The 20,999-nt window shown below is 47.8% G+C and overlaps 1 protein-coding gene across 2 annotated transcripts in view; it reads right to left on the reverse strand.

Annotated features, from left to right (window-relative positions):
* The window catches only part of ASS1 (argininosuccinate synthase 1), a 103,908-nt gene extending 86,655 nt beyond the window's left edge, over window positions 1-17,253 (reverse strand). Inside the window, exons 1-2 of one of the 2 annotated variants that reach the window (XM_083160882.1) lie at window positions 17,174-17,253; window positions 6,018-6,080 (exon numbers count right to left, since the gene is read on the reverse strand). The gene's annotated coding sequence lies outside the window, so the exon portion shown is untranslated. The remainder of the gene's footprint in view (window positions 1-6,017; window positions 6,081-17,173) is intronic. The other variant, XM_083160883.1, reaches the window with a different exon arrangement.
* Window positions 17,254-20,999: the final 3,746 nt, after the last annotated feature.

Here is a 20,999-nt window from a genome sequence, read left to right on the forward strand (position 1 = left end):
GGAGGAAGGGGGAAGAACAAAGTAGATTATAAACATAACATTCACTATCGCAATCAGCGAAGATCTCTGCATCTTTAGACATGGGACACCAATGGGGTCCCATGTTCTACAAGTGTACAGCAGAGCAGGGGGGTTTTGGGGGAACCAGGGCGAACCACCTGATCAGGACGTTTAAACAACTTTAACTTGGATACGGGTTAGGCCAAAGCTGGGAGGGGATAATGGCATCTTTGGTAGAGGTATGCTGGATGGATTTATTCAGATTAATGTAATGGGGTACTGGATGGTATTGTTAACACATATGGCATTTCCCCGCATTTTAGGTATCACGCAAGTAAACCCCTAGTGTGTTCGTTAGTTAAGTAATCCTCATATATAGACCATTACCATTTACACAAACAAAGAGCGGCAATTGTCATCAACTGTGTTATTAATCAGGGGGTAAACAGAGAGTAATAATCACGTGTCTGCGACGGGAACGCCAGGTGACAACGGTTGTTGCCAAAGTTGGGTATTATAGTTGGTCGCTGGTGTTCCATTCTGTTCTTTTCCTGACGCAGTCTTCTTGACTCTGTGGACTGTTTGCCACCGTTCTCTCCGGGGCTTAGGTTGGGTAGAAAGTTCTGCAGGGTCGAGCCAATTAGGCAATGCTGGTGTATTTAGTCCCAATGTTGTGCAGAAGTTTTCTACGTCTTCCGGATCTTGAAGAATGACGGATGTCCCCTTGTGATTCACATGGATACTTAGCGGGAAGCCCCAGCGAAACCGAATGTCGCGTCTCTTGAGCTCCTCCGTGATTGGGCGCAGTAGACGTCTTTGTTGTAGGGTCGACCAGGAGAGGTCTTGGTATATTTCAATCTTATGGCCGTCGAAGTCAATGTTTGGGGAACGTCTGGCAGCTCTGAGAATGTCTTCCTTTTCCTGAAAGTAGTGTAGTCTGCAGATGATGTCACGAGGTTTCTCTGATGGCGCTCCTTTGGGCCTCAAGGCTTGATGTGCTCTGTCGAATATCAGCTGGTAATTCGGGTCGGCGTTAGTGAGTTCGTTAAAAATCTTTGTCAAAACACTTTCAATACTTGAAGGTGCGACATCTTCAGGGATACCCCTGATTCTCAGGTTGTTTCTCCTCCCCCTGTTGTCGACGTCGTCTAGTCTACGGCCCATCTCCAGTAGCGTCTTAGATTGACGAGAGACCAAGTCGTGAAGGTCTGAAAGCCGGACATCTACATCCTCATTTTGTTCCTCCAGTAGGTTCACTCTATTTGCAACATGTTTTATGTCAGATTTGATGACCGCTTTGTGAGCTTGCATGGATTCTTGGAGCCTTTTTTCTGTACAGAGCAGATCTTGCTGCATTTCTTGGCGGGTCGGGATCGCCGCCAGTTTAGAAAGTATAGTGGAGAGATCTGGGGATTCCATTGTGGGCTTGGAACCTGGGAGAGACGGTGTCTGTAGATCGGCTGAGGGCACTCTGGGAGGAGAAGCAGAGGACTCTGTTGTCGATGGGGCAGGCTCCGGAGCTGTAGTTCCAAAGAGGGAACAAAAGGCCTCGGTCTGTGACGGTCTCGAAGGGGTCTTTACCAGGGGTTTATTTCGGCGGCGTTTTGTCATGTGGAAGTGATCAGCATAAGTTCTGGTGCTCCCCCCTTTAGCCTGGTTTTCAGTGTTTGGTGGCTCTACGCATGGTTCCCCCTCGTGGCCTGGGTATGCCTCACATTCTCATGAACCAACTTTGTCTAGTTAGGTCAGGACCCTGGGGTCAGATTTTCAATGCATTAGCTTCAAGGCTCCGCAGCTTATCAGTGCTACCTTGCTTGGCACTTTCAGGTAGCTGGTGTCACCGTTAAGTATATATATATGGAAGTCCCAATCAAGTAACAATTAGCTTCAGCTTTTATATGCTGTTATTGGGCAGTGGGATAGAGGGGTGTGTGCCTTCGCCTCCAGTGCCTCGGAATGGTCTTGTAATATAGCCCAGGGAGCTGCAGGATTCGGTTTATTCAGAGAGGGGCCTGATTCAGATCACCCTCAGGGTGCTGCGGTGTATCCAGAGCCCGGGGCAGGCAAAGGGCCTGGGACACACCCCACCCAGGGCCCAGAGTTCAGAAGGCAGATTCCCCAATGGGGTTATATTTAACCCAGGGGCAGGGAGTGTGTGTCAGGGGCAGCAGCTAAGTCACAGTCAGTGTGTATTGGAGGGGGTTATTCCAAGATGGCCGCCGCTGCTGGGCATAGAGGTGGGGGAGATCCGGCCGCCCCTGTCCGATCCTGGGGCCACTCAGGTCACCTAATCTCCTCCCTTGTGGCCGAGGGCCCTCTCCTTTAACTGTATAGAGGGCTCCGTGTGCCGCGCTGTGCGTGGGAGCCAGTACACTGCGGGTGCCCGAATCCAAGATGGCCGCCGCGTCCGGAGGCAGAGGGATTCTCTGACTTCGTCTGGCTTCTGCACCTCTCCAGGGCACAGACGGGGTATGCGTGGGGCAGGGGGGGATTGCTACTCACTGCTGCTGGTCTTTTCAGCCCCTCCAGAGCCCGTTTTCCGCGGCGATCGGTGCATGGAGCTCGACCTCTGGGGATCAGGTTCAAATTTAGTCCGCGGCTTCAGGGAAGGGAAGGCCGCAACTCGCCGGGAGGGATTGCTCCCCTCCCCGCTTCTGTCCTGCCGGTCACCGCTGTCTGCAAGGTGTCAGTCGGCTGTGGGATGGTTCTGTGTGGCTTTTGTCACCACTGATGTGGTGTAAACGGGGCACTTTGCTGGTAAAGGGACAGGAGCTTGTGGAGATGCGACCAGCGTCCTTCACAGCCAGGCCACGCCCCCCTCCCAACCCGTTCCCTATTTTAAGAGGCACCAGGCAGGGGTGCCCTTTATCACCCCTCCTATTTGCCCTAGCCCTGGAACCCTTGGCAATTGCCCTCCGACAATCCCCAAGGTTTCAAGGAATTTAAATTGGATCTGTAGAGCTAAGAGTATCCCTGTTCGCAGATGATATGCTTCTATTTCTCACTGCCCCACAACATTCACTTCCCGAAGCCTACCATATTATCCAACAATTTGGCACTTTTTCAGGCTATAAAATTAACATTCACAAATCAGAGCTGATGACACAGAGGACCACCCCCCTCTTTCCCAGACGAGCAAAACCTCCGCAGCATAAAGATTAAAAAAAAACTCAGATAAAATATCTAGGCATATACATACCCGCAACAATCGACCAACTATACTATACCCCAGCAACTATGACCCTATTATTCAAAACATAACCATGTCACTGTCCACGTGGAAAGACTTGCCTCTGTCGCTGCTAGGCAGGACGGAAGTCATAAAATCTATGATTCTGCCCAAACTGATGTACGTGATGCAAATGCTTCCTATCCCACTAAAGAATAAAGACATTCTTAAAATTAACTCCCTACTCTCCCAGTTTCTTTGGAATGGCAAAAAAATGTCCCAAATCTGAAGCAATACTCGAGGTCACGCCTGTGTAGATTTGCTCTGGGTTGGCTACTAGAGAAAAGTGACTACTCGGACTTCCACGTGGACAGCGCTATGTTTTCCCCTTACTCCCCAGCCGCTCTCCTACACACACACCTAGAACTCACATACCAACACACATTTCCAAAAACCCTCTTTTCAAAGACGTCCACACAGCCTGGTGGACGATCTCCACTGCTCTGGGCCACGACCCCCGCGTATCACAATGGCTTCCCATCTGGGGAAATCCAATGTTCCTACCAGTAGTGGATAGCTCGATCTTCCACCGTCTGTGAAACAAGGGCCTCAAAGCTATATCGCAGGTATTTGACCCCGGGGGCGGAATATTGGTGGCCTCGGAGCTTCAAGATGGGTTCGGTCTCCCCGCAAACAGCTACTTCGCTATATATAAATTACTACACTATGCCAGATCTCTTCCCAATATGAACACCCAGAGCCAAACACCACCGTGGCTAAAGGTTTTAATCATGAAACTCCAAAACAGCAAATACAAAACCAAATTTTTATATGAAACCTTAGCGGAACTGCCGGCGGAGGTCGTATGGGAAAAGATATCGCATAAGTGGTCACAAGATATCCAACTATCGGACGACAAAACACTCCTCTATAAATATTATCACTCCACCATATGTATGCTGAAAGCCTCAATTCTTCAGGAGGTGCATATCAAAACGCTTCACAGAGCTTATATCACCCAACAACAACGCAGCCACTATGTCCCAGAGGAATTGGGGAAATGCCCTAAATGTAAACACCAGTTAGCAAACTACCTCCATAACTTTTGGAACTGTAGGTGTTTAAAGAAATTTTGGTTTAAACTAATATATTTCATAAATCGGAACTTCCAAACGAAAGTTTCACTCCACCCGATCCCACTTCTTTTTGCAAATTTCGACCCATGGTCACTCCCCCCTTCTCAGCTATACCTAATCCCCATCCTGACACTTATAGTGACGGTAGCCAAAAAAGCTATCTTAAATGCCTGGATCACCCCTCATGTACCCACTGTAACTGAGGTCGAGACCCTCCTCTTAAAATATATGTATTACGACCGATATGACATCCTTCGAAACGCGAACTCACCCTCTTCACGCTTCTACCCCCCCCCCCTTCACCCCTCCCCAACCCTTTGTTCTTTATTTACACCATTATATAGAAATCTCCACCCCCCCCCCCCCCCTTATATTATATGAAAAATGATGGGCCTAGTATCCCCCGAATGTATAAGCAGACACAACACTCTTACCTATACCGGTAGTCAACAAATCTCAACTGGCATCTATAATACTGGTTTATAAGACCGCGGTTCAGTGGGCCAAACGGCCTAAAGAGGTTTGGTGTTCAGTATTACCACAGATAATAAGTCTTTGAAACTGGGTAGCATGTACCTGCTATCACTGCGTCTGCTATGTTCGAGAAGCTGTTTATTGTACATTGTTTAACTTTTATATGTAATGGCTTTTGAATAAACATATTTTCAAAAGGTCGACATGAAGCTTTCATGTTTTTTGTCGACATAGGTTGGTATGGCCATCGTACCGCGTCCACTCGCACGGCCATACTATTATATTCTCACTCCCGCAGTGGATTGAATACCGCCTGTCGGCACCATTTTAAAAAAAAACTCATGTTGACCATTTCCATGTCAACCTTTTGACCCTGTTGAACTTTTGACCCTGTCAACCATTAGTGGTCGACCTTTTGATATGCACATACGTGACCCAACTAGTCAGTTCCACTAAATATTTAGATAAAAGAAAAGTTCAAAAAGGTTATAAAAATACTAGTTATAAGTCTATGAGAATTGCTGGCACCAGGGCCGGATTATTGGTTGGGCGTTCTCCACTCACACAGGAGCTGCTGGGTTTCAGGGTCCCGCCCCTCCGCTGACGCACAGTGAGTGACTACACATGTCCCAGGTGTCTGAGAGGCAGATTTATTAAGCACGGTGAAGTGATCAAGTGTCTGTTTTGTTATCACCGGCCAATCAGCTTCTAACTGTGAAGTTACAGGCTTGGTTTAAAAACTTACAGGTAGGAGCTGATTGGCCGGTGATAAAAACCAGACACTTTATCACTTCACAAGCTTGATAAATCTGCCCCTGAGTGCTGCGGGACGTCTGGTGGTTCCCTGGTTACTACGATGAGTCCTGCGATGGCTAGTAACAGGGCTACAGAATATGGAGGAGGGGGTGCAGAGAATGCAGAACCTGGTGCGAGCAATGTATGGAAGGGGGGTACTCTGTAAAGAGGGCACTGTATGGATGCAGTGTGTATATAGGGGCATTATATGGAAGAGAATGGGGGGGTGCAGTGTATAGAGGGGAAGTATATGGTGTGGGGGTCTAGTGTACATAGGATTGTGTGTGTGTGTGTGTGTGTGTGTGTGTGTGTGTGTGTGCGCGTCCACCCCCGAACGTAGCACCTTCCAATGGTGGCACTCATAGTAGACTAGTTCCCCATTGCTCCCCACAGAGCCATCAGACCAGTGACATACCAGTATCTGATCAGTATTACTCACGGACCTGTGGTGGGATTCTGCAGATCAGTCAGAGGATTACGCAGTTACGCGACTCAGTCTCAGAGGCCTAGAAATGAGGGAGACAGATTTAGCACAATGTAACTAGTGGGGACTTTCTAGGTAGTGTTCTTTACAGAAGATTGTTGTAGAGATCCTGTCAGCCATTTTGTCACAGCACAACTGAATATACCCACAATACAATACACAGGGGCCCTTATTCTGGTTCACTCGCAGAGGCAAATTCCTTCTCAAATGGACAAAACCATGTGCACTGCAGGTGGGGCCTTTGCGAGTGAACCAGAATAAGGGCCAGGGTGTAGCGGTAAGCTACATGTAAACAAATATGCATTTCATACGCCATAGGGGCTTTAATACATTCGGAAACCACATTTAGTACATCCCGATTCCCTCCCCTTGTAGGAAGTGTCCCCGAAATAAGGGACTTTACTACAAAGGAAAGAGGAAATGCCAATGATATTTCCCGATTTCAGCGCACTGCTGGAGAGTTATTGGATATCCTGCCCCGGAGTATCCAGGTGGCTCACAGAGGTCTAGGTTGACAGTTAATAGGTCGACATTGACAAAAGGTTGACACATGAAAGAGTCCGCATGGGCTTTACATTTCCCCCCAACTTTTTCATGCATTACATCCATGTGGACTCCGGTTGGGAACGGTAAAGTGGCCTGAAGCAGGTGAGGGGATACGGTACATTATTTGTTGATTCGCATGCTCAGGTGTTGACATTAACACACAAAAAAGTGAAACCTGTCGACCTTTTCCATGTCGACCTTTTGTCAGTGTTAACGACGATCTCGTCTGTGAGCTAATCCACAAATTCATTACTTTTGGGGACTGGCTTGTAGCAGGCTACCGCTCGTGCAGCTGTTCTGCTGTGCAATCTGTTGGCCATGTTTGCGTGTGACATCACGCAGCCAATGCGGCATCTTGAAAAAGAGACCATTGTGGTCTAGAAACGCGTTGGCCGTGGAGCAAGAGGGGCGATCGCATTGGACCTACACCGGGAGAGGCTACAGGGACGCGTGATAATTACCATCTGCCGATTTTGTCTGCATTCATTTTGTGGACATTATAACTCGGTGAGAGTCTGTTGTTTTGACCCCCTATGCTGTTGTTTTAGATGTATTGTGAATAAAGCGGTATTACACCAAACCAGCTTTCTTTATCTTTTATATATGCAATTGGTTTTGGGATACCAAGGAGATCTGACGGTGTGAGACCGCTCCTCCCCCCCCCCCCAAAGCACTTGAGGTCTGCCTGAAAACAGTAGACCAGGACACAGGTTACGAGTCTGCTTGTTCTTTTTGATGTGCATTTTATGATATATTATCAAAGCGATATTACACCATACCAGTTTTCTATTTCCTTCACATGTGAAATTGGAATTGGATTCTCGGGATCTGACGGTACAGAACCGCTCCCCCCCAAGCATGTTTGGTCTGACTGTGGGGGCATGTCTGTCACTGGGCATATCGGTCACTGTGGGGGCATATGTGGCACTGTGGGGGCATATGTGGCACTGTGGGGGCATATGTGGCACGTGTGCGGCGTAATATGTAATTGTCATCACGGTGTGCGGCGTAATATGTAATTGTCATCACGGTGTGCGATGTAATATGTAATTGTCATCACTGTGTGCGGCCTAATATGTAATTGTCATCACGGTATGCGGCGTAATATGTACTTGTCATCACGGTGTGCGCCATAATATGTAATGGTCATCAAGGTGTGCAGCGTAATATGTAATTGTCATCACGGTGTGCGGCGTAATGTGTAATTGTCATCACGGTATGCAGCGTAATATGTAAATATCAATCACAGTGTGCGGCGTAATCTGTAATTGTCATCACGGTGTGCGGCGTAGTGCAGGAAAACAGAAAAATATATGCTTTGATAAATTTGTTATATCAGAATGATTTAAACATGATTTTCTGTTTTCCTGCATTTGGGTTGATTGTCATTTGCTCCCATATATTTCCAGGTTTTTGTTCCCACCAGTTAGATCAGACAGAAAATCTGTACGTGTGTACGCACCTTTACTGACGTCATGCTGGCTGCAGAGCAGCCTGTCAACATTAGACTGCAACTCTAGCTACAAGTAGTAAGGTCATTTTCAATCAGCACAGCAGTGAGAAGGGGGAGGAAGAGGGGGCCCGGGGCCCTACCTATTTTGTCAGTCCGGGGCCCCGCAATTTCTAATGGCAGCCCTGATGATTAATGTCTATGAAATAAAATCCACATGCACTTTGACCTTGTGTGAATTCATCCCCAAGCATACAAGTACGTTTTTGTGTATTAAATATTATTTGACTGTGAACACTGGACCGCACACGGTCGGCATCTTGTATGCACCACCTAGATTTTTATTGGATGTTGCATTATCCAAATCAGTATGGACATCAGATGCTCTAATTAAATAGGTTTAACTAAGAAAAATCTCACAGCTCACTACAAACAGTAGCAGCATGCTATGGATGAGTGCACACCAGCACATATCATGTGCTGCCCTCTCTCCTATCAGGGGTTCAAATAGACTTCTGAGCAGCCAAAGCAAAGCACAGTGAACACAGCAAATCACTGTCCTTGTAAAGAAATTCCTTAGTGGCACCCCTGGCAGAATCTGAAGAATTTGGGATATTAAGAGGTCAATGTAGGGCAGCAGGATATATATATATATATATATATATATATATATATATATATATATATATATATATATATATATATATATATATATATATATATATATGACTGATCAGGGAGGGAAGACAATTATGGTTTTCAGCCTCATGCTGTTCTCTATGCATGTGGCACCTTGGAATATTTCTTATTCTGGGATGGACAGAACAAGGGTGCAGTGATCTGTAAAGTATACAGGATGCACATGTCACATCCGATTAGCGATGGGATAATGCACTGGAATCCTGAGTTCAGGGGCCCTGCCATTCCTTTAGTGAAGAGACCTGTATGATCTGGATCCTGTAACCATGAGAAGCCAGGAATATCGTATGACAGGGAAGTGTAATTTAGGAGGTGCAAGTTCTCAGATCAGGGCATGGCCACATAATTCGGAGGGACTCACGGCAGGAACATTGCTGTGTCCGCTGCCCTTATCTTCATTGAATCCTTCTCATATACCATTGATAATTGTACCTGCGGGAATGGAATCTCCACTGTCGTCTCTACTTTTCTGGACTACTGTATATAATTCCTCCAGTAACTTTTTCTTCCTTCTATGTTTTTCAGCCATGTCTATAGTGACGCCGGCATTTTTTGCGGCTATTTTGAGGATCCCTCACAGCAACGGTGGCACTAAAAGGGTTAATGTTTCCTGTATGTTTTATGGCCTCGTATGTGTTCCTGGTGATGCTGTACACCAGTTATACCCCTTTGACACTGAACATCAAATTACCGTGTGAAGCAGTTCTACCCAGTAATTTGTTCAATGTGAAAGGGTCATCCCGGGTCGGTAACCCTGCTCTTCACCCTTTTACACTGAAGAAATACCCATGTTATCAAGTTACTGGGTTGACATTTTGAACCGGGAATTTGCTGCTCAGCGTGAAAGGCTGCAGCGTCAGCCTGTGCCCGGCAAAATGACCCACCACACAAAATGCTGGTTAATTGCCAGGTCGCATGTCTGAAAGTGGTATTAGAGATATGTGTACGATGACCATATATTCTCGGAATTCATATAGATCTGCTCTAACTTTATAAAACGTATAATGGTCACAGAAGATACTGTAGGTGAAGGCATCTGCGCCACATAGAATAGGAGTCATTCTGGGAGTCAGAACAATCTGAATGGTGCATATTTTTTTCATTTAGTTTGTTACAACATCCAGAGTGGTCATCTGAAGGGATCTCGTGATTCAAAGGGACCAAGGAAATACGGTTCTATTTGGGATGAGTGCTGCTTTTTTTCCCAAGAGGAATGCTGATGCGGGACATATAGCATTGGGTTAATACTGCAGCAAGCAAACACATATACAATGGGACTGAATCACAGCAGCTCTGGTGGCAGGCTGGGCCAAGGGGCAAGGTGCCATGTGTCCCCCGAGCCACTCTGTTACCTAGTGTTTTGGGCCACTTTAAAATGCAAGAAGTGCCCCGGTGGTCCAGTGTGTCCTGTGGCTACAGCCACGGCTGTGGCCTGTCCACAGTTCAACAGCCACGGCCGTGGCCTGTCCACAGTTCAACAGCCGCAGCTGTCACACGGCCGAGAGAGAGTGCCGAAGATCAAGACTCAAAAGCAGGGGCAGGGGAGCGGGAGTCAAGCAGCGGCTGGCACTGGGAGACCGTCAGAAGACTTGCTTCACCTCCCCACCCACTCTCCTTTCACCTCACCTCATCACCCCTATCAGCTCACTCCCTCTTGCCCTCTATCACATCCCCCCCGTCTCCCCCTAGCACCTCACCTCTTTCGCCTTAACCCCTTCTAAAGTAACCCCTGGCCACCTCTCCATCTCTATCACCTGGTCACCCCCCAACACTTTGCCCCTTCAGCACCTCACCATCTCTATCACCCCCTCTCACCTAACCTTTGGTAACCTAACCCCTCGTCACCTAACCCCCTCTCATCCCCCCCCCAGCCAGCTTAATGCCACGCCCCCTTTTGAGGGACCACACCTCCTTTTTGGCCGGTGCGCTGTACTTGCCCGCCAGGCTAAAAGTTGCCAGCCAGCCGCTGAGCAGCACAAAGACACGTCTGCAATGTGTGCTGGGAAATATGGCTCAATGTCGCTACACATCGGCTTGTGACCGCGGTTGGCGTCCCTGTCAGTGTACATGTGCGCTGGCCCTGTCCATGGTGCTGAAATTAGATGGACCTGCATACAATCACCTTGGCTCGCCATATTTTGGCCTACTGGGCCATGGAACACTTATCCTATGTTGTGCATCCCCCCCCCCCTGTTGCCACCAGTAACGTGTACTCAGCTGCACGTGGAGACAAGCGAGACACTGACATGTCCAGATTTGGGACCTTATTCTGGTCCACATGCAACGCTGCCAATTTCGCAGTGTTGCATGTGGACTAATCGACGCCCGTCGACACAAATCAATTCGCATACAATCGAAAAATCATTTGATGGGCGTCGACCCGCTCGCAGGCAAAGTCAGTCTGATCTGACTCTGTGCAGTCGCCGGAAAGATGGCCGCCACACTATTTTTTGGGCAATTTCGTCATCGCTCCTGCCGCCTATGTTGGACTAAGCAGAGTCAGTATTAGAACAATGGGTGCACACTGTACCCATTATAAATACACCACTGCTGGGGGGCGGGCTGCAATGAGCCTGGCTGGTTCGCTGATCAGCCAATAACTGTGAGCGATTGTCTTCTTGGCGCCCTTGTGTAGCCCTAGCAGGAGGAGGAAACTGGTCCATCAAAGTGTGCTGGGACAGGTGGCTGCCATTGGGTCCCTAATAAAGTATTATAAAGTACCATGTATCCTGTCTGCATTTTGTCATATGCTGCTGGCTGGATATATTATTCGGTCAGTACATGAACATTAAGTCTCTGTAGCAATTGCTCATGGTTGTTAGTAATCTAATGTCCCTATCTATCTGATGTGACACTGTGAAGCCGCGAACAGTCATAACTAGTGTAATAAGGACTTAATGATGCATATAAGGATACTGGGTGGGATGCAGGAAACTCCGTCTGTGCACCCCATCACACATCGTTTTGCATCCATACTTATCGTATATCATATGCACTAATGTATGCGATTAGTAACGCACGCATTAGTGCATAACGTATGCGTTACAGTAAGAGTTGTACTTTGCGGTGGACTTTTGGGTCTGTGACTGAGGAGTTCCTGCTGGAAGGGCCTCTGGTGGCCGCGGGGCACGCTGGGAGGAATCCATGATCTCCATAGGCTTGTACAGCTAATACCAGCTTTTGCTGATGTTTTCCTCCGCACCGAAGCTCTGATGTGTGGGTTCAGTGTATCGGGAAAAGTGGTGAAACCCCCAAACAGTGTTTTTGCCGTAATTCTCCTTATGTGCACCTCAGTCACTGTATGTATTAGTTCCTAAGTCAGGAGTTCATAATCACAGTCCTCATGACACACTAGTAGTCCACGTTTTAAGGCTAGTCATACTTGAGCACAGGTGACAGAGAGGGTTAGATTTATGAAGCCGTGATAATGGAGGAGAAGTGTTACAGTGCCTGGTAATTTATCACCGGCCAATCAGCTCCTATTTAAACCCAGCCTGTAACTTAACAGTCAGGAGCTGATTGGCCGGTGATAAGTACCAGGCACTTTATCACTTCTCCCTTATCACTGCTTCATACATCTACCCCTTAATTAGTACCAAGGATGTTTTCCTTTAACCCTATTTGCTGAAGCCTGGATACTGTGCCTTGAGGATGGAGGTTGGGAAGCACTGCCCTAAGTGTAATATCACAGTCATTCTTTATAGCAATAATGTAGACGTACACTGCAACATCTAATGCAAGAAGATGGAAATGGTCTAACGCAGTGGTAGCCAACCCTAGCCCTCGAGAGCTACCAACAGTTCACATTTTCCAGACAACCTAGCTGCTGCACAGCTGCACTCAATCACTGACACATTTTAAAAGATACACAGATGGAGCTAATTAGCTCACTTGTGATTCTGTGAGGAGACCTGCAAAACATGCACTGTTGGTAGCTCTCGAGGACTAGGGTTGGCTACCCCAGGTCTAACGTAATGTCAGTGCTGATGGTGCCATCTAGTGCAAATCACTTGAATTCCCCCCACAGAGGTGAGGGAAAGCTTTAGACTCTTACTAGTAAATTGTGTATGCTGAGATGGCAAATATTAACGTTTAGGTTGAAGCAAAAGAGGAGATAGGTACGGTAGGCCTTACGTTCTAGGAACCATGGGCCTGATTCAGTGATAGACAGAAATGCAATGCTGTATTTCCATCTGGTCTGAAGGAGGGACAGGCAGTAGAAGCAAGGGGTGAGATTTAATGGGATGAGAGATTGAGAAAGTGAGAGATTTGGTAAGAAATCTCCAGTTTTTTTAAAGCGGCAATCATTTACATTGCAATAGCAGTCTGATTGTGCAGTGTAAATGATTGCGCTTTAAAAAAAACTGTAGATTTCTTACCAAATCTGTCACTTTCTCAATCTCTCATCCCATTAAATCTCACCCACTGTTTCCGGCATGTTACTGCAATCCCAGCACTGCGACCACAGTAGCAAGCTGGGATCCAACATCACCGGGATCATTGGTGGAACATTAGTCACAGTTTCCATTCAGATTTCCAGCTACTGACTGACGGAAACTGGGGCTGCGAGGACAGGAAGTCTGCATGACTCCTTATGTCCCAGAAAACAGGGGCGACACCCGTTGATTCTTGGAATGCTGACCTCCCGGACCTGGCACAGCCGCAGGTTCCCTATCATTGTAAATGATCTGTGTGCAGGTCTCATCAGGCCCTATGGCAGACCTGGGATGAAGCCTGTATCTGCTGCTGTTATACGGAGGAGAACTAGGACACGATACACCCGGTTAATGCGAAGTACGCCTTCAAAAACTAACAACAGGGGTTTTCTATCACAACAAAAACAACTTCTACCTGAAGAAACTGAGATAAAACAGTTGGGTGGAATAAGAAATGAAAACAGTAATGAAGTCATTATACAGATTGTGAGCAATACTATTATTTATGACAATTGAACAATGCCAATGATTTATATGCTAATAAACCGCCAAATACTGTGCACATCTTGTTCTTCTGCAGTTCTCCGTATGTACCAAAAGGAGAATATGCACAGTACCATCATTCCCATCCTGGCGCTAATTCAGGTTGGCTGCCAACATCGCTGCTAAACGAGCGCCTGAGACGCCACCCGCCTGAAACCCTGCCCCATCCATCGAATGATTTCTCCATCCATCACAAATAAAACTCAGCTCCCAACTGACTACTATCTACAAGCGCTGTGACATCATCCGCGCGCCCCGACAGGCATCGCCACGCCTACTTATCCATGGGAAGGCCCAGCATCTTCATAGGGACCATGAGCCCCATTGTTGCCGACGTCCACCCCCGGCCCTGCCTCCCCGCAGCGAACAGCACGGGGAGTGCGTAACTCACCTAAGCCGTCCGCTGTCGGAAATTCCAACCATTGTGGCTGGGGCCAAATTTGGAACGCTACGAGTGTCCCTGAATCGGCCCCTTGTAAGCAGTTGTCAGTATCTGCTCTTATCCTCTATGCAATGATGCTGCGCAGAACTACGTCTTCTGTTATTATGCTGTTTTACTCTGGATTAATTTGCAGAATATAATATTAATCTACCAAATAGGGGCCTATTTATTAAACCACTCTACTCCGTTAATCATGCGGAAATCACTTATCACTAAATCACGTAAAACTCCTATTTATCAAGTGGATAACACAGGAGATATTGCAGATGTCCAGCGGTAATTGTAGAATATATGGGGACATTTATCAACCTCCGAATAGCTTGACGAATGCGTTCGCTCTCTCTTCTCTATTGAAAGTGGTTCCGGAGTGTGAAGAGGATCAATTTAGGTTCTTACAGCTCTCACACGGTTCTTATGCTGGCTGTGTGAATGAGGTTTAGCATGATCATCCATTCGCAGCCTTGAATATCTCCCAGAGATGTTGGTACGCAAAGGGTTAAAGCTGGCTTTAGCAATTTGTGACTCCAAGTTAGTACACGCTGCCAGCATTAATCTGGTCATTCTACGTCAACTGTGCGCCTTTCGCATCGCAAACCCGGGCTGTACACGGGATTGCGGTACCAGGTCTGGCACTTTTAGATTAAACCCGGGTCACCCATTTTACAGAGGGTGACCCAGGTTTAACCCAGGTTGAATTTTCGGGTTGCTCAACCTGGGTTATAACCATATATATATACCACCGTCCGTAACCTGGTAATAACCCAGGTCAAACGTGCGGTGAGAAAGAGGCTCTGAAGAAGCACAGATTGCTCTAGCCAGGAACATCTCAGAAGTTACCACTGGCCTTGGTTAGCATTACTGCCTCACAGCACTGAGGTCATGGGTTCTAATCCCACCATGTGTTATATATACAGGGCAGTACGGATGGTGTAATGGTTAGCATTACTGCCTCACAGCACTGAGGTCATGGGTTCTATCCCCACCATGTGTTATATATACTGGGCAGTACGGATGGTGTAATGGTTAGCATTACTGCCTCACAGCACTGAGGTGATGGGTTCTATCCCCACCATGTGTTATATATACAGGGCAGTACGGATGGTGTAATGGTTAGCATTACTGCCTTACAGTGCTGAGGTCATGGGTTCTATTCCCACCATGTGTTATATATACGGGGCAGTACGGACAGTGTAATGGTTACATTACTGCCTCATAGCACTGAGGTCATGGGTTCTATTCCCACCATGTGTTATATATACGGGGCAGTACGGATGGTGTAATGGTTACATTACTGCCTCATAGCACTGAGGTCATGGGTTCTATCCCCACCATGTGTTATATATACGGGGCAGTACGGACAGTGTAATGGTTATATTACTGCCTCATAGCACTGAGGTCATGGGTTCTATTCCCACCATGTGTTATATATACGGGTCAGCACGGACGGTGTAATGGTTACATTACTGCCTCACAGCAAAAATATACTGGTAGGTTAATTGGCTCCCAACAAAATTAACCCTAGCATGTCTGTGTGTGCGTGTACATGTGGTAGGGAACATAGATGGTAAGCTCCACTGGGGCAGGGACTGATGTGAATGCTCAAATATTCTCTGTACAGTGCTGCGGAATATGTGTGCACTATATAAATAACTGGTAATAATATTCTCTGGATAAAGAGAAAGTTGGGTGGGAGGAGCCTGCACTAATAATTGGGAATTGTTATTAAAGAGATAGGAAAATTGGGGGAAAAACTGACTATAATTGACAATTATAATTCTTGTCTATCATCACCTACCAGCCTATGCACAGGGCTGTAGCTTTAAGAAATGTGATGGCCAGTGGTGCACCCCCGAGTATAAATACGTTTAATTACAAACAAAAGAAGAAAAAGAAACTCGGGTGGGGTGCACTCTTAATCCCCAATCTAAGATTGCTCGGCTGCTGGGGATTAAGAGTGCACCCCACCCGAGTTTCTTTTTCTTCTTTTGTTTGTAATTAATAATATTCTCTGTACAGCGCTGCGGAATATGTGTGCTCTACATAGTAACAGGATGCAGTCAAAATCCTGATGGTCAAAATCTCTACGGTCAAAATACCGACAACCATTGACCGACGGTCAAAAGCCCGACAAGGTCTAAATAACGACATTTAAAATGCCGACATGGTCAAAATCCCGACAAGGTCAAAATACCGACATTTAGAATGTAGACAGGTGAAAAGGTCAACATGACTTTCGGTCGACAGGTCACGAGGTCGACATGGGTTTTTTCACTGGATATTCGATGAGTTTTGATAAGAGATGTTCAGAAAAGATAGCCAGGTGAGGCACTGTAGGTGAGGCACTGCCTCACCTGCCATAGACTTTTTACTCCAGAGTTTTGACTATAAAAATTATTAGAATTTTCAAAATAAGATTTTTTTTTATATTTTTGACATATTTTATAAATTCAAAACTCTGGCATATACGTTAGTATGACAGGAAAGGATGTGCCTCATCCCACCGCAAATACCGGAACGGTCCGGACCACACGGGGAGGCTGTAATCTCCCCTCCCATGTCCCTGGTGAAAGTTATCACAGTCATCCCTGCACAAGACACCCCCGAATGGGACACTACAAGCTACGGAATGCAGAGTTTGATGTCTGGTCCAGCGTTCCAGGGTTTTGTCCGGATCCGTTTTTTACTTAGTCCTGTACATTTCCCCCCTGGGTCTCTCGAGCTACAGTGGAACTACAACTCCCAGCTGGCTGAGCTTTGTATCCAAGGCAGAAGAGCATAGGTTGCCTAAACTTGTAATACATTCCAATCCATTGTGCCATATCCTGCCACCGCATCACTTGGCCAGCTTGGCATGTCTTACTACAGAACCAGGCAGAGACACTGCTGATGTAACATGCACAGGAGTAAAGGGGGAGAGTGACTGGGGACAGCTATGGCAGAGGGGAGAATACGAGGCTGTATGAGCATGGAAGCAGAGGTATAGGGAGTATAGTACTCACGGTGCTGGCTGATCTCTCTGTGTAGCCTCTAGCTGTTCCTGATCCCTTACATAGCAGCCAGGGGCAGGGAGGGCAGGACTGGGAGGTGTGCTGTGAGCGTCATCCCCAGTACCTGCCTCCCTGTTATTACAGCACAGCAGCCAGCACAGAGCAGCAGCACATTCAGCAGATTCATGTCTCACCTGGGAACCTGGTAGAGGAGACCGACCATTGGAGATGTCAGGGACAAGCAGCCGCAATAGTCAGCTATTTAGTGATGCGAGCTTTCATTTATAAATAAAAATGTCAACTTTTTTTGTGTTATTGCTGTTATTCGGTTAAAGTCATCCAGAGATCTCCCACCGCACGCTTGTTAAGGGGAGATATTGCTGAGCGATCAAAGCAATGTACAGTGCACAAGATCGCACAGCACAGCAATGTGTCAGCGCTGAGTGCTGAGGGATCTGTCAGGGCCAGTGTTCTCCGGTGACAACACTAGCCCTGCCCGGCGATTAACTAGATTTATCCAGCATGCTGTATCTTAATCGCCGGGCGATAGCGACACACACAGGGCCACACATCACTATGGCCCCTACACACAGAGCAATCTAGTGAAATCACCCCGTGTGTAGGCACCATTGTGCAGGGCCGGACTGGCACTTGGGGGTACAGGGGAAACACACTGCCTGGGAGCCTACCTCTACCTTTAGGGATCAGGTTCCTGAATGCATACCTCACACAATGATCTGTTCCAGTCACTTCCCTGGTAATGTATAATTACCAGCACCTGTGCTGACACCTTTCTTATCAATTACCTGGCTCCCCACAGGTGCTGGCAATCATACATTATCCATACCTCCCAGCATGCCCCTCTCCAGGAGGACACAATGCTCTGTTCCTGGGCTTCCCTGGTAATGTATGATTGCCAGCACCTGTGGTGACACCTTTCTTATCAGTTACCTAGCTCCCCACAGGTGCTGGCAATCCTACATTATCCATAAATCCCAGCATGCACCTCTTCAGGAGAACACAATGCTCTGCTCCTGGGCTTCCCTGGTAATGTATGACTGCCAGCACCTGTGGTGACACCTTTCTTATCAGTTACCTAGCTCCCCACATGTGCTGGCAATCATACATTATCCATACCTCCCAGCATGCCCCTCTCCAGGAGGACACAATGCTCTGTTCCTGGGCTTCCCTGGTAATGTATGATTATCAGCACCTGTGGTGACACCTTTCTTATCAGTTACCTAGCTCCCCACAGGTGCTGGCAATCCTACATTATCCATACCTCCCAGCATGCCCCTCTCCAGGAGGACACAATGCTCTGTTCCTGGGCTTCCCTGGTAATGTATGATTGGCAGCACCTGTGGTGACACCTTTCTTATCAGTTACCTAGCTCCCCACAGGTGCTGGCAATCCTACATTATCCATACCTCCCAGCATGCCCCTCTCCAGTAGGACACAATGCTCTGTTCCTGGGCTTCCCTGATAATGTATGATTGGCAGCACCTGTGGTGACACCTTTCTTATCAGTTACCTAGCTCCCCACAGGTGCTGGCAATCATACATTATCCATACCTCCCAGCATGCCCCTCTCCAGGAGGACACAATGCTCTGCTCCTGGCCTTCCCTGGTTTTGTATGATTGCCATCACCTGTGGTGACACCTTTCTTATCAGTTACCTAGCTCCCCACAGGTGCTGGCAATCATACATTATCCATACCTCCCAGCATGCCCCGTCTCCAGGAGGACACAATGCTCTATTCCTGGGCTTTCCTGGTAATGTATGATTGCCAGCACCTGTGGTGACATTTCTCATCAGTTACCTAGCTCCCCACAGGTGCTGGCAATTATACATTATCCATACCTCCCAGCATGCCCCTCTCCAGCAGGACACAATGCTCTGCTCCTGGGCTTCCCTGGTAATGTATGATTGCCAGCACCTGTGGTGATATCTTTCTTATCAGTTACCTAGCTCCCCACAGGTGCTGGATATCATACATTATCCATACCTCCCAGCATGCCCCTCTCCAGGACACAATGCTCTGTTCCTGGGCTTCCCTGGTAATGTAGGATTGCCAGCACCTGTGGTGACACCTTTTTTATCAGTTACCTAGCTCCCCACAGGTGCCACACCCCCCCACCCTGGCCTTCTGGCTAGGGTCTTCTTTATTATTTATTTCTTTTCCTTCTCACGTTCGTCACTTCACGTTTTCTGTTTTTTTGTAGTCTGTCACGTTTTTTTGGGTTGTGTGGTCGTCCCTTACGGGCCTTCCATTTCCCCAATGTGCCGAAGCTCTCGCCTTTTGGGGAGAGCTTCGTGCCCCCCCGAGGACGACCCCGAGCCGCAAGGCGGAGGGAAGTCCACAGCGGGTCTCTCCAAACCACGGGGTGCGGAGGACCCACCGTCCTAACCCTTTCGGGGGTTGAGGAATGAGGGTCTCTCTAAGCTTCGGCGAAGAGGACCCACCGTTCCCTATTTTCCCCTCGTCGGCCTTATGGCTGAGAGGGGTTAGGGGAAAAACGGGGCCCGTCTCCTTCGGGAGATAAGCCCACTCGATCGCACGGCCGCTTTTGCACGTGTTTAGGCACAGCACTGGTGGTAGGGAGCACACCTCGGGCTCCTGAGTTTCTTCAAACTCACCCACAGGTGCTGGCAATCCTACATTATCCATACCTCCCAGCATGCCCCTCTCCAGTAGGACACAATGCTCTGTTCCTGGGCTTCCCTGATAATGTATGATTGGCAGCACCTGTGGTGACACCTTTCTTATCAGTTACCTAGCTCCCCACAGGTGCTGGCAATCATACATTATCCATACCTCCCAGCATGCCCCTCTCCAGGAGGACACAATGCTCTGCTCCTGGCCTTCCCTGGTTTTGTATGATTGCCATCACCTGTGGTGACACCTTTCTTATCAGTTACCTAGCTCCCCACAGGTGCTGGCAATCATACATTATCCATACCTCCCAGCATGCCCCGTCTCCAGGAGGACACAATGCTCTATTCCTGGGCTTTCCTGGTAATGTATGATTGCCAGCACCTGTGGTGACATTTCTCATCAGTTACCTAGCTCCCCACAGGTGCTGGCAATTATACATTATCCATACCTCCCAGCATGCCCCTCTCCAGCAGGACACAATGCTCTGCTCCTGGGCTTCCCTGGTAATGTATGATTGCCAGCACCTGTGGTGATACCTTTCTTATCAGTTACCTAGCTCCCCACAGGTGCTGGATATCATACATTATCCATACCTCCCAGCATGCCCCTCTCCAGGACACAATGCTCTGTTCCTGGGCTTCCCTGGTAATGTAGGATTGCCAGCACCTGTGGTGACACCTTTTTTATCAGTTACCTAGCTCCCCACAGGTGCTGGCAATCCTACATTATCCATACCTCCCAGCATGCCCTTCTCCAGCAGGACACAATGCTCTGCTCCTGGGCTTCCCTGGTAATGTAAGATTGCCAGCACCTGTGGTGACACCTTCCTTATCAGTTACCTAGCTCCCCACAGGTGCTGGTAATCATACATTATCCATACCTCCCAGCATGCCCCTCTCCAGGAGGACACAATGCTCTGTTCCTGGACTTCCCTGGTAATGTAAGATTGCCAGCACCTGTGGTGACACCTTTCTTATCAGTTACCTAGCTCCCCACAGGTGCTGGCAATCATACATTATCCATACCTCCCAGCATGCCCCTCTCCAGGAGGACACAATGCTCTGTTCCTGGGCTTCCCTGGTGGATTGCCAGCACCTGTGGTGACTCCTTTCTTATCAGTTACCTAGCTCCCCACAGGTGCTGGCAATCCTACATTATCCATACCTCCCAGTATGCCCCTC

Source organism: Crinia signifera, chromosome 9, assembly GCF_055691185.1.
Source record: "Crinia signifera chromosome 9, ASM5569118v1, whole genome shotgun sequence".
NCBI lineage: Eukaryota > Metazoa > Chordata > Amphibia > Anura > Myobatrachidae > Crinia > Crinia signifera.